The 13,276-nt window shown below is 43.3% G+C and overlaps 1 protein-coding gene across 2 annotated transcripts in view; it reads left to right on the top strand.

Annotated features, from left to right (window-relative positions):
• PHF20 (PHD finger protein 20) overlaps positions 1–13,276 on the top strand; it is a 228,733-nt gene that overhangs the window by 27,864 nt on the left and 187,593 nt on the right. Inside the window, exon 1 of one of the 2 annotated variants that reach the window (XM_011972374.1) lies at positions 7,500–7,626. The exons of the other annotated variant lie outside the window; for it this stretch is intronic. The gene's annotated coding sequence lies outside the window, so the exon portion shown is untranslated. Of the gene's footprint in view, positions 1–7,499; positions 7,627–13,276 lie in introns of those variants that run through there. 2 annotated transcript variants of the gene reach the window in all.

Here is a 13,276-nt window from a genome sequence, read left to right as displayed (position 1 = left end):
GATCTCCTGACCTCGTGATCCGCCCGTCTCGGCCTCCCAAAGTGCTGGGATTACAGGCTTGAGCCACCATGCCCAACTAATTTTTGTATTTTTAGTAGAGGTTAGGTTTCACCATGTTGGCCAGGCTGGTGTTGAACTCCTGACCTTGAGATCCACCTGCCTTGGCGTCCCAAAGTGCTGGGATTGCAGGCGTGAGCCACCGTGCCCGGCCTGAACTGTTTTAAAATAGAAGTCTTAAGATCAGACTTAGATTTTAGAAATATCACTGTAGTAGCAGTGATGAAGATTAGCAGCAGTGTAGTTAACTGGAGTCAGCCTTACCTCGGTTCAATTCCTTGTCCCAATACCTGGCTAGCTTTGGTATTTGGGAAACTTGCTTTGTGAACCTGAGTTTTCTCATCCGTAAAATGGGAATAATGCTCATTACAAACCTAAGAGGTAGACACTAAATGGGCTGATATAGTTTTATATACATATATATATCAGAATAGTATATATATCTTAGTATATACATACATATCTTAGAGTAGTATATATCTTAGAATAGTATGTATATATGTGTGTGTGTGTGTGTGTGTGTATATATATCTTAGAATAGTATTTGTCATAAAATAACCACTGAGAAGATGTCATCTCATGAGACAGTATTGATTTGGATCTGGGGAAGGTGTAGCTGGCAGCTTGGAGCTCTGTCAAGAGCTGTTGGAGTAATCAAGATTAGAACTGATGCAGGGCTGATACTGGGCATCCACTTGGCAATGGGCGAGACTTAGAAGCAGGTCCAACAAAATGGTGTCCAAGTGTGAGAGGGAGAAGGAGGTAAGGGAAGTGCCCATGTTTCTAGTTTGGCACACTTGCCAATCTTAAGGCCTTAAACTTTGATGGGGACAAAAGGAGAAGGAACTTGTAAGGGTAAGATGATTAGCTCAGTGAAATTGAGTAATATGCCAAAGGTCATACAACAGATACATTTTAGGGCCAACCCTGGCTCAGGCCCTTTCCATTGCTACTGGGAAAATCCACTGATTTAATCAACTCATTCTCAGTAGTTTGGAATGAGTAAACTCAACTCATGTTTGCTGTCTCTTTGCATTTTAATTATGGAAGGAAATGCTTGACTCTTGGAGAAAACATTTCAAGTACCTGGGAAGACAGTGGGGAAGTTTTGAGGCCTATTTCTTTCTTCACTCTTTTATTTTGAGACAGAGTCTTGCTCTGTCGCCGAGCTGGAGTGCAGTGGCTCGATCTTGGCTCACTGCAACCTCCATCTCCTGGGCTCAAGCAATTCTCCTGCCTCAGCCTCTTGAGTAACTGGGATTACAGGCACAGGCCACCATGCCCGGCTAATTTTTTGTATTTTTAGTACAGATGGGGTTTCACCATGTTGGCCAGACTGGTTTCAAACTACTGAACTCTGGTGATCTGCCCTCCTCGACCTCCCAAAGTGCTGGGATTACAGGCGTGAGCCATCGTGCCTGGCGTCTTCCCTCTTTTCATTCTTGCCTTCCCTTCCTTCCTTCCTTCCTTTATTTTTCTTCTCCTTACCTCTTCTGCCTTTCCTCCCTCCTTCCCTACCTTGTCAAGTAAAAGGAACTAATTCCCTTTCTTCTAGTGTGACGTGGGAAGAGGTCCTACTTGAACCAATTTGTCACTTCCCTAGGACTAAAGATGTGCTCTTTATGCACTTTAATATATTGGATACTGTGTGTTAATTTTTAATAATATTGACTATAATTCTTTGTGTCTGATGTCTTTTTTGCTAGTATATCACCATTGCCATCACCAGTACCATTTAGAGTTTGCTGTGCTAAGCACTTGACATCCATTAGCTCACTTATTCTTCACAACGCTAGGAAATTGGGGCCGTTGATCCCATTTGATATCTGGGCAAACACGCCCAGTGATTTTTCTTGTTGTTTCTCAGCCAACCATGACTGGAGCCACCATTGATCAAAATGTGAGTCTAAAAGCTGTCTGTGCACCCATCCCTAGGCACTCCCTGGCCTTCCTCCAAGGCAGAACTTTGGCAGAAAGTCCTCTTGAAGGCTTCTTCCTGGGAGACCCAGGTATCACTGGACCGGCTAAAATTGTTTATGTTTTCTTGGGACAGCAGCAGGGGCTGCGGGAAGTCTCAACCTTCTAGGCTCAGGCTGTGTGTGGGAAAAGCTCGTTTCTGCCGGAGGCTCTTTGCCTCTAGTAGTTCCCTTTGCTTAGAAGTCACTTTCCTTAGATCATCACATGGCTGTCTCCTTCTTGTCACCTAGGTCTCTGCTTAGACCTCAGTTCCTCGCAGAGTCCTTTTCTTTCTTTTTCTTTACTTCTTTTCTTTCTTTTTTTTTTTTTTTTAGACAGAGTCTTGGTTTGTCACCCAGACTGGAGTGTGGTGGCACGATCTTGGCTCACTGTAACCTCCACCTCCTGGGTTCAAGTAATTCTCCTGCCTCAGCCTCCTGAGTATCTGGGACTACAGGCGCCTGCCACCGTGCCTGGCTAATTTTTGTGGTTTTAGTAGAGACGGGGTTTCACCATATTGGCTAGGCTGGTCTCGAACTCCTGACCTCAGGTGATCCGCCCGTCTCGGCCTCCCAAAGTGCTGGGATTACAGGTGTGAGCCACTGCACCCATCTTCGGAGAGTCCTTTCTAACAGCCGTATCTAAAATAGTCCTTTCCATGCTGCTGGTTCACATTATTTTGTTGTTTTTCCCGCAATTACTTATCTCTGTCAGAAATGATCTTTATATGCTCGCGTGGCACAGTGGCTCATGCCTGTAATCCCAGCACTTTGGGAGGCCAAGGTGGGCGGATCACCAGAGATCAGGAGTTCGAGACCAGCTTGGGTAACATGGTGAAACCCTATCTCTACTAAAAATACAAAGATTAGCCGGGCATGGTGGCACACGCCTGTAATCCCAGCTACTGGGGAGGCTGAGGCAGGAGGATTGCTTGAACCTGGGAGGCGGAGGTTGCAGAGAGCCGAGATCACACGTTGCACTCCAGGCTGGGCGACAAGAGCTGGACTCTGTCTCAAAAAAAAAAAAAAAAAAAAAAAGGCCAGGCATAGTGGCTCACACCTGTAATCCCAGCACTTTGAGAGGCTGAGGTGGGTGGATCACCTGAGGTCGGGAGTTCGGGACCAGCCTGACCATCATGGAGAAACTCTGTCTCTTCTAAAAATACAAAAATTAGCCGGGCGTGGTGGCGCATGCCTGTAATCCCAGCTACCAGGAGGCTGAGGCAGGAGAATTGCTTGAACCAGGGAAGTGGAGGTTGCAGTGAGCCAAGATTGTGCCACTGCACTCCAGCCTGGGCAGCAAGAGCGAAACTCTGCCTAAAAAAAGAAAGAAAAAAATGACCATTATGTATGTGCTTATCTTGTTTCTTAGCTGCCTTCCTCACTAGAGAACGGGGTCTGGGGTGCCTTGTCCTCCCATTATCTATCTCCAGTACCTGGCACACAGCAGGCACTCAATGAATATTTCTTGAATGAAGGGGGCATAAAGATTTAAGCTGGTCTTTCACCTGAAGTGTCCCTCAATTTAAAGTGGTTGTATTGAGTTAAAAGGCACTGTCACCCTTTAATGGAGGTTGAATCCAAGCCTTGTGATAAGCACCATTAGATTTTCCCAAAGCCTGTTCTATAGTTTCTGGTGATTGGCATTTTATTCCTTGAGAGTCCCAGAGATTTTTTTCCTCGAAAGTCCAGAGTTTATTTCCCTCTACCCATGTCCCAGAGCTGATTCACTGAAAGGTCTTGTTCCATACCCATCTATCACTTTTAATTCTTTGTTGTTCCTCTTTTCCTTGAGCACAAAGGGATTGCTGAGGGCAAGACTTCCAGTTACCATAGCGACAGTACTCTTTTGCCTCTCCCAAAATAAAACCCAGAGTCTTTGTTGGTACATTAACTGTAAATGTGATATGAATTCAGAAAATGTGGGCGTGGTGGCTTACGCCTGTAATCTCAGCACTTTGGGAGGCTGAGGTGGGCGAATCACCTGAGGTCGTGAGTTTGAGACCAGCCTGGCCAACATGGCAATATCCCGTCTCCACTAAAAATACAAAAATTAGCTGGACGTGGTGGTGCGCTCTTGTAATCCCAGCTACTTGGGAACGCTGAGGCAGGAGAATTGCTTGAACCCAGGAGGAGGAGGTTGCAGTGAGCTGAGATCACACCATTGCACTCCAGTCTGGGGACAGAGTGAGACTCCGTCTTCGAAAAAAGAAAAATCTACTACCATTTATTGAGTACCTACTTTATTTATTTATTTATGTATTTATTTATTTATTTTTGAGACAAATCTCACTCTGATGCCTGGGCTGGAGTACAGTGGCACCATCTTGGCTCACTGCAACCTTCATCTCTGGGTTCAAGCAATTCTTCTGCCTCACCCTCGAGTAGCTGGGATTATAGGTGTGTGCCATGACGTCTGGCTAATTTTTGTATTTTTTTAGTAGAGACAGGGTTTCACCACATTGGCCAGGCTGGTCTCGAATTCCTGACCTCAAGTGGTCTGCCCACTTTGCCCTTCCAAAGTGCTGGGATTACAGGTGTAAGCCACTGCACCCAGCTGACTACCTAGTTTGTGTTAGACATTTTAATAGGGGTTTTGCAGACCTTTCTCATTTAATTCTCGTAGCACCCGCGATAGGGGCCACTATCCCCATATCATAAGTGAAGAAACAGAGTTCAACAATGTACCTTGTAAATAAACTTGGGGTAAGAATCTGAATTCAGGAGCTACTGGGCTGAGGTTCAGATGCTAGCTTAGCTCCTTACTATGTTAGTATCCTTAACTTTCTTTTTCCTCATTTTTATAATGGGGATTAATATAGTACTTCTGTGATTTTTGTAAGGATTAAATTAGTTAATATATGTAAGGTTAGTTATTATAATTTTTTTTTTTTTTTTGAGACAGAGTCTCACTGTGTTGCCCGGGTGGAGTGTAGTCGTGCGATCTCAGCTCACTGCAACCTCCACCTCTCGGGTTCAAGCGATTGTTCTGCCTCAGCCTCCTGAGTAGCTGGGATTACAGGCACACACCACCATGCCCAGCTAATTTTTGTATTTTTTAGTAGAGATGGGTTTCACTATGTTTACCTAGATGGTCTCGATTTCTTGACCTCATGATCTGCCCGCCTTGGCCTCCCAAAGTGCTGGAATTGCAGGCGTGAGCCACCGTGCCCGGACTATAAATTTTTTTTTTTTTTATGTGGGTCTCATTAGTTTGCATAAGGGTATTTTATATCTACTCTCTTTTTGTAAGGTTAGTTTACATCTTTATCATAGTAGTAGCTTAATAGCATTCTTTATTTAATTTATTAGATATCTGTTGAGTTTATAATGTAGTACTACTGTATTGAATTTTGATTAAATATTCTCTTGTTTTTTAATGGATGAACTACATCCAGCTTCCCCAGAATCTTATGTAAAGAGCTATTGGTTTTTCTCATTTTCACAAATGATTTATTTTTATCCTGGACTGTATTCTTCAGCTTGAAATGGCTGAATGAGTCTAAGAGTATAAGCAGTTCCACAGCTTGTTCTTTGTTCTTTGCTTCTAGATTGAGGTATAAAAAGATGGCCATGGTCAGGACCCCAGGAGGTGTTCTAGTGTACCTGTTTCCCCACATCTGGACCAGTGTTAGGTTTTGTCTTTTCTAAAAAATTAAGTATTTCTGCTTGTTATATAATGGTGTGATAATTCTGACACAACATTTGAAAAGCACCCAGTTGCTTTATCTTCCTGTATTCAAGTTATGTTTATATCTAAAGACATGAATATAAGCATCGCAACGACTTTGGTCAGAGAAAGAGGAAGGACCTTTGAGAAGCAGTTTTTCTACTTCTGTAGACATCCTGTTACTTTTGATAAGAGGAAATTCTGCCTCAGAGGACCTTGAAATTTGCTAGCACCTCTGCATGTCAGTTTCCTCCCTGTAACTTAATTTTACTTCTATACCATGGTAACATTACATTAGTCCCAATTATGTCATCTGGCAGTTGTGAAGATCCAGTAAATAGTAAAATAGTGTAAGAATTAAGTTCTTGCATTTAAAAAATTTGCGGTTTTTTTTCTTTTTGTATTTTTTGTAGAGATGAGATTTCACCAAGTTGCCCAGACTGGTCTTGAACTCCTAGACTCAAGCTATCTGCCCCTTGGCCTCCCAAAATGCTGGGATTACAGGCATGAGCCTGTACTCAGCCTCCCAAAGTGCTGGGATTATAGGCGTGAGCCAGTGTACCTGGTGAAAAATTTGCATATTTAAATAACATTTAAAAAACGGGCTGGGCGTGGTGGTTTATGCCTGTAATCCCAGCACTTTGGGAGGCCAAGGTAGGTGGATCATTTGAGGTCAGGAGTTCAAGACCAGCCTGGCCAACATGGTGAAACCCTATCTCTACTAAAAATACAAAAAGTAGCTGGGCAGTAGTGTCTTATGTCTGTAATCGTAGCTACTCAGGAGGCTGAGGCAGGAGAATTGCTTGAGTCTAGGAAGCGAAGGTTACAGTGAGCTGAGATCGCGCCACTGCATTCCAGTCTGGGTGACAGTGAGACCCTATCTCAAAAAAAGAGAAAAATGAAGAAACATAAAGAAGCAACCCCACCACCAGAATAAAATAAAATCATACCATCTAGGTAATTCCTGCTGACAATTACTTCTTTGGTAGTTTTTTTTTTTTTTTTTTTTTGAGACAGGTCTGGCTATGTTGCCCCGGCTAGAGTGCTGTGGTACAATCTCCGCTCACTGTGACCTCTTCCTCCTGGGCTCAAACCATCCTCCTACCTTAGCCTCCCAAGTAGTTGGGACTACAGACACGTACTACCATGCCTGGCTAATTTTTTTGTATTTTTTGTAGAGATGGGATTTCACCATGTTGTCCAGGCTGATCTTGAACTCCTGAGCTCAAGCAATCCACCTACCATATCCTCCCAAAGTGCTGGGATTACAGGCGTGAGCCAGTGTGCCTGGCCCATTTTTCCTTTTAATAGCTGTAGTGGCATGATGTAGCTTATTGCAGCCTCAAACTCCTGGGCTCAAGCAATCCTCCCACCTCAGCCTCCTGAGTGGCTGAGACACAGTCCTCTTTTGATGTATGTTTTGGTTGCAGAAATTTCAAAGCTCTATTGATTATTGTTATGGATAATCTGATAGGCTTTGAGGGTATGTCTTCATTATGAGTTACTGGCCATGGGATTGTTGGGCAGAGATTATGTTTTTGTAAGTGGTGCCAAATTGCCTCTAGAAAGCTTTTCTAGTTAATGCTTTGGATAGAAGCATTTGAGCATGGTCTCTTCTCCTCATCCCTGTTAACACTACCTTTAAATTTTTGCCAATTTGAGAAGTGAAATTTTGTTATTTTAATTTGCATTTCCTTTAATTTAGGGTGATGTTATGTGTATATATTATCACGTGTTCATTAGACCTTTGTATCTGTACTCGACCTCCAAATATGCCATTTCTTACAGTTTGCGCATTTTGTTTTGTTTTGTTTTTTTGAGACGGAGTCTCGCTCTTGTTGCCCAGGCTGGAGGGCAATGGTGCAATCTCTGCTCACCGCAACCTCCACCTCCCGGGTTCAGGCAATTCTCCTGCTTCAGCCTCCCTAGTAGCTGGGATTACAGGTGTGTGCCACCACGCCTGGCTAATTTTATATTTTTAGTAGAGACGGGGTTTCTCCATGTTGGTCAGGCTGGTCTTGAACTCCCGACCTCAGGTGATCCACCCGCCTTGGCCTCCCAAAGTGCTGGGATTACAGGTGTGAGCCATCGCACCTGGCCCACTTTGCATATTTTAAAGTAAGTTGTGACCAGGCACGGTGGCTCACGCCTGTAATCCCAGCACTTTGGGAGGCCGAGGCGGGTGGATCACCTAAGGTCGGGAGTTCAAGACCAGCCTGACCAACATGGAGAAACCCCGTCTCTATTAAAAATGCAAAATTAGCCGGGCGTGGTGGCACACACCTGTAATCCCAGCTACTTGGGAGGCTGAAGCAGGAGAATCGCTTGAACCCAGTAGGCGGAGGTTGCAGTGAGCCGAGATCATGCCATTGCACTCCAGCCTGGGCGACAGAGCAAGTCTCCGTCTCAAAAAAAACAAAAAGAGTAAGTTGTTTGAACTTTTTTGTCCTTGGTTTGTACACACTCTTTGTTAATAATGGAAGTTAGCTCTTTGTCATACGAGTTGCAGTTATTTTCTTCCAGTTTGTCATTTGTGAAAGTGCCCTTTAAACTGTGCTGCACAGTGTGCATTTAAAAAGCTTTCATTATCGTTGATGCAGGGGACACTGATCGAATACTGTATTTAAGGAAATAAACTAGGCCCTGTGTCTCCTGTGTAGCAGTGAGTTTCCATTGTAGGGAAATTTGAATGTAAAGGAGTAATTTGAAATCCTGCCAAGGTCTTTTAAAATGGAATCCTATGTGAATACAGATTGCATGAGTTTTTAAAATTCTCTCCATGTCCATATTGAACATGTTCCCTTTTTCTCTTTTTCTGGAAGCTGGTGATTTTTGGAAGAAAAAGCTAAGGCCCTGAAGAGAAGTTAAAAGCTGCAGAATCTTAGTCCTATTGCATCTTCAGAAAAATTGTGTTAGAAACTAAATGAAGGAAGTAAAAATGTACTACTTATGTAATTTTTTTGAAATTCCTGCTTCTCTATTGAACTCTTTTTTATTCTTTAGTAGATGTTGTCAATTTAAATAGATACTTTCAGATGATTTCCCTTCTGCCCCTCCCTTCACCCTTTGCTAGAACTCATTCATGCCTTCTTAGTGTTTGAGTTTGTCTTGCTGGGTGGACTAGAGCTGGGACTGAGTTGGATTCCTAATTTTCAGCATTTCCAGCATAGTGACTTACTGATAATACTCGTTGGTGGTTTGTTGGGTGAATTAATGTGAATTTAAAAACAAACTCTGCCACCTCAGAGGGGTGAAGGGGAAATTGGTAATGGGATGGGAAAGCCAGATTAGTTTTCTGTTCTGTGTGATACCAGAGAGTGAAACTTCAAACACATGGGTCAGAGTTACAATGAAACAGGTTTTAGTTCATAAATAGCAGGAATTCTGAGGATTCAGCCTGAAGAGGAATTGGTTTTATTGAGATTTTGGGAATAATTTGCTCATCTTCATTCATTCACTGCCTCCCTCCCTCCTATATTTTAATGGAAGGCCTCCTGGGGTGCCTGGGGGACAGTAATGTGGTAGAAACAATTAATTCAGAAGTCAGGCCAACCTGGACTTTTGTTCTGGGGCCTGTCACTTAGCACTTGAACTTTAACCAAGTTACTTTAAACCGAATTTCCTCATTTGTGCTAACATAAGTTATTTACAGCTACTAACTGTATAGTTCTTACTTTGTGCCGGTCCTGAGTTCTTTAAATGGATTATATATTTTAATCCTCACATCCACTGCTTGGAGATAGATATTATTATTATCACCATCCCTATTTTACAGAGAGGAAAATAATTTACACAAATTCATTCAGCTAATAAGGGGTTAAATAATTTATATAAATTCATTCAGTTAATGATTTTATTAACTGAATGATTTTATTAACTGGGGATTCAAGGCCAAGCATTTAACCCCATTACATTAAATTCCGTTACTTTGGTAAAAGAAGACTGTTAGCCTACACAGAGCCTGACAAATAATAGCTCAGTGAGTATTAAGTTTCATCCTGCCTTTCTTGTTGGGCATCACCTTTTTATATAATCTGGGAGGGGAAATTAATAATCAGAATATTGCTTGGTATGAATTAAGTCAGAGAACAAGATAATTTGACGTGGTATTTCAGGCAAGCCAAAATGAAGACCTTTCTACTGATTGGATTATACCTGTATGTCAGTTTTTTTTTTTTTTTTGAGACAGTCTTGCTCTGTCACCCAGGCAGGAGTGCAGTGACATGATCTCGGTTCACTGAAACCCCCACCTCCTGGGTTCAAGCAATTCTCATGCCTCAGCCTCCTGAGTATCTGGGATTACAGGCATGCACCACCACGCCTGGCTAATTTTTGTAATTTTAATAGAGACAGGATTTTACCATGTTGGCCAGGCTGGTCTGGCTGGTCTGGAACTCCTGACCTCGAGTGATCAGCCGCCTCGGCCTCCCAAAGTTCTGGCGTGAGCTACCATGCCCAGCCATGTGTATGTCAGATTTGATATCTCATTTTCTTAGGGAATGTTTGGTAAAGGCTGTCAAACCTCTGACACTTCTTTCCTAGGGTCCAAATAGTTAGAACCTCTTGCCAACACAGCTTTTCAGCCTAAGTTTCAACTTCCTTAATTACAGCTGTCAACCATTTCTGCCTTGGTTTGCTTTGCTTTATGTGTTTCCCAATATCAGCCCTTCAGAATTTGTTTTTGTTTTTGTTTTTTTTGTTTGTTTTTTTTTTAGACGGAGTCTTACTCTGTTGCCAGGCTGGAATGCAGTGGCGCGATCTCGGCTCACTGCAACCTCTGCCTCCCAGGTTCAAGCGATTATCTTGCCTCAGCCTTCTGAGTAGCTGGCACTATAGGGACGTGCCACCACGCCCAGTTAAATTTTGTATTTTTAGTAGAGACAGGGTTTCACCATGTGAGCTAGGATTGTCTCGATCTCTTGACCTTGTGATCTTCCCTCCTCGGCCTCCCAAAGTTCTGGGATTACAGGCATGAGTCACTGTGCCCGGCCTGGAATGGGTTGTTTAATAGATAGCTTATTGTCCTTCACATGTATAATCTCTCACATTATGCACTTATGAAAAATTTTCATTGTGAAAAACTAAAATTTAGGAAATTAAGAAAAAAGGAACAATCACCAATAACCTATAACTTATTTTTTTCTTCCGGTCTTTACAAAAAGAATCAGTGGCTGGGTACCATGGCTCATGTCTCTAATTCCAGCACTTTGGGAGGCCGAGTCAGGAGGATCACTTGAACCTGGGAGTTTGAGACCAGCCCAGACAAACATAACAAGACCGTGTCTCTACCAAAGAACAAATTAGCTGGGTGTGGTGGCTTGCACCTGTAGTCCCAGGTGCTTGGGAGGCTGAGTAGGCAGGATCACATGAGCCGAGGAAGTCGAGGCTACAGTGATCCAGGTTTGTGCCACTGTAGACCAGCCTGAGTGACAGAGTGAGCAAGACCTTGTCTCCAAAAAAAAAAAAAAATAATAATAATAATAATTAATGAGTTTCTTTTTTCTTTTTTTTTTCCTTTTTTTTTTGAGACACAGTTTCACTCTTGTTGCCCAGGCTGGAGTTTAATGGCGTGATCTTGGCTCACTGGAACCTCCACCTCCTGGGTTCAAGTGATTCTCCTGCCTCAGCCTCCCGAGTAGCTGGAATTACTGGCATGCACCACCACACCTGGCTAATTTTGTATTTTTAGTAGAGGCAGGATTTCTCCATGTTGGTTAGGCTGGTCTCAAACTCCTGACCTCAGGTGATCCAGCAGCCTCAGCCTCCCAAAGTTCTGGGATTATAGGAATGAGCCACCACGCCTGGCCTTTTTTTTTTTTTTTTAAAAAGAGACAGGTTCTCGCTCTGTCACTCAGGCTGGAGTTCAATGGCAGAATCATAGCTCACTGCAGTCTTGACCTTCTGGGCTCAAGCGATCCTCCTGCCTCAGCCTTTTCAGTAGCTGGGATTATAAGCCTAAGCCACCTCATCTGGCTGTGTATGAGTTGTAATGTGAGCTCCATGTGGTACAATTTTACATCCCGCCTTTTTATGTAATATATTGCAAGCAAATCTTCATAAAATATGCTGGTATTACACGTTAGATATGAGTATCGCTTCTGTTATTTTTTTCCATATTCATTTATTGCAAAGAAAATGTTCCTGGTAGGAGGCAGGCATTGCTGTGGCAGTGCTCTGGCATTGCTTGGGCAGTGTGGGCTGTCAAAAGCCAATGTATCGGGCTGGATGCAGTGGCTTGTGCCTGTAATCCTGTAATCCCAGTACTTTGGGAGGCCCAGGCAGGAGGATTGCTTGACCCAGGAGTTTGAGACTAGCCTGGGTAACGTAGATGCTGTCTCTGCAAAAAAAAAAAAAAAAAAAAAAACCTGGGTGTGCTGATGCATGCTTTTGATTCCAGCTACTCGAGAGGCTGAGGCAGGAGTATCGCATGAGCCCAGGAGTTTGAGGCTATAGTGAGCTATGATAGCGCCACTGCATTCCAGCCTGGACAACAGAATGAGACCCTGTCTAAAAAAATTTTTAAAAAGTCCAGAGTTTAGTGGGAGGAAGGAGTTAGGCTGGAGTTAGTCTGCTGTAGAGAGGTGGTCTGTTCAAGTGCCCTTAGAGCTCAGAGTGGCTGCATGTCCATCAGAACCACCACTAGCTCCTCTGAAAGCATTCAGGACTCTGCAGATTAGTAGATTAATTACCTCAGTGATGCCAAGAAGTGTTCTTCTTTTTTTTTTTTTCTTTCTCGAGACGGAGTCTTGCTTAGTCACCTAGGCTGGAGTACAGTGACGTGATCTCAGCTCACTCCAACCTCTGCCTCCCGGGTTCAAGCTATTCTCCTGCCTCAGCCTACCAAGTAGCTGGAATTACAGGCGCCCACCACCGCACCCGGCTAATTTTGTATTTTTAGTAGAGATGGGGTTTCACTATGTTGGCCAGGCTGGTCTCGAACTCCTGACCCCGTGATCTGCCCGCCTCGGGCTCCCAAAGTGTTGGGATTACAGGCTTGAACCACCGCACCTGGCCAGAAATGTTCTTTTATGGGGGCCACTTTTCTTGTAAATAGCCTAATCCGGTACACCATTTTTCCCCTCAAAAGGAAATTGGCTTTACTGTTTGGTTCTCTGATCATAAATATACATTTTATTCTTTAGAGCACAAGTACACAAGACAGGATTGAGAAAGGAGAGATTCAAATTGTGACTTCAGATTCAAAGGCAATTAAAGGAATTAAACGATATTTTGTACTGTTTAATTGTTTTATGATAAAGAAAATCTGGGTAAAACTTATAGGAAAATACAAATGATCAGAAGGGACTCAAGAAGTAGGAAATATAGCTGGGCATGGTGGCAGGTGCCTGTAATCCCAGCTACTTGGGAGGCTGAGGCAGGAGAATCACTTAAACCCGAGAAGTGGAGGTTGCAGTGAGCCGAAATCGTGCCATTGCACTGTAGCCTGGGCGACAAGAGCGAGACTCCTTCTCAAAAAAACAAACCAACAAACAAAAAAAGAAGTGGAAATATACATAGATCAAAGAAAGTATAAACAATTCCGGGCACAGTGGCTCATACCTGTAATACCATAACTTTGGGAGGCTTATGTGGG

Source organism: Mandrillus leucophaeus, unplaced genomic scaffold, assembly GCF_000951045.1.
Source record: "Mandrillus leucophaeus isolate KB7577 unplaced genomic scaffold, Mleu.le_1.0 Scaffold129, whole genome shotgun sequence".
Taxonomy (NCBI): Eukaryota; Metazoa; Chordata; class Mammalia; order Primates; family Cercopithecidae; genus Mandrillus; species Mandrillus leucophaeus.
This window is presented reverse-complemented; position numbering and strand designations above follow the sequence as displayed.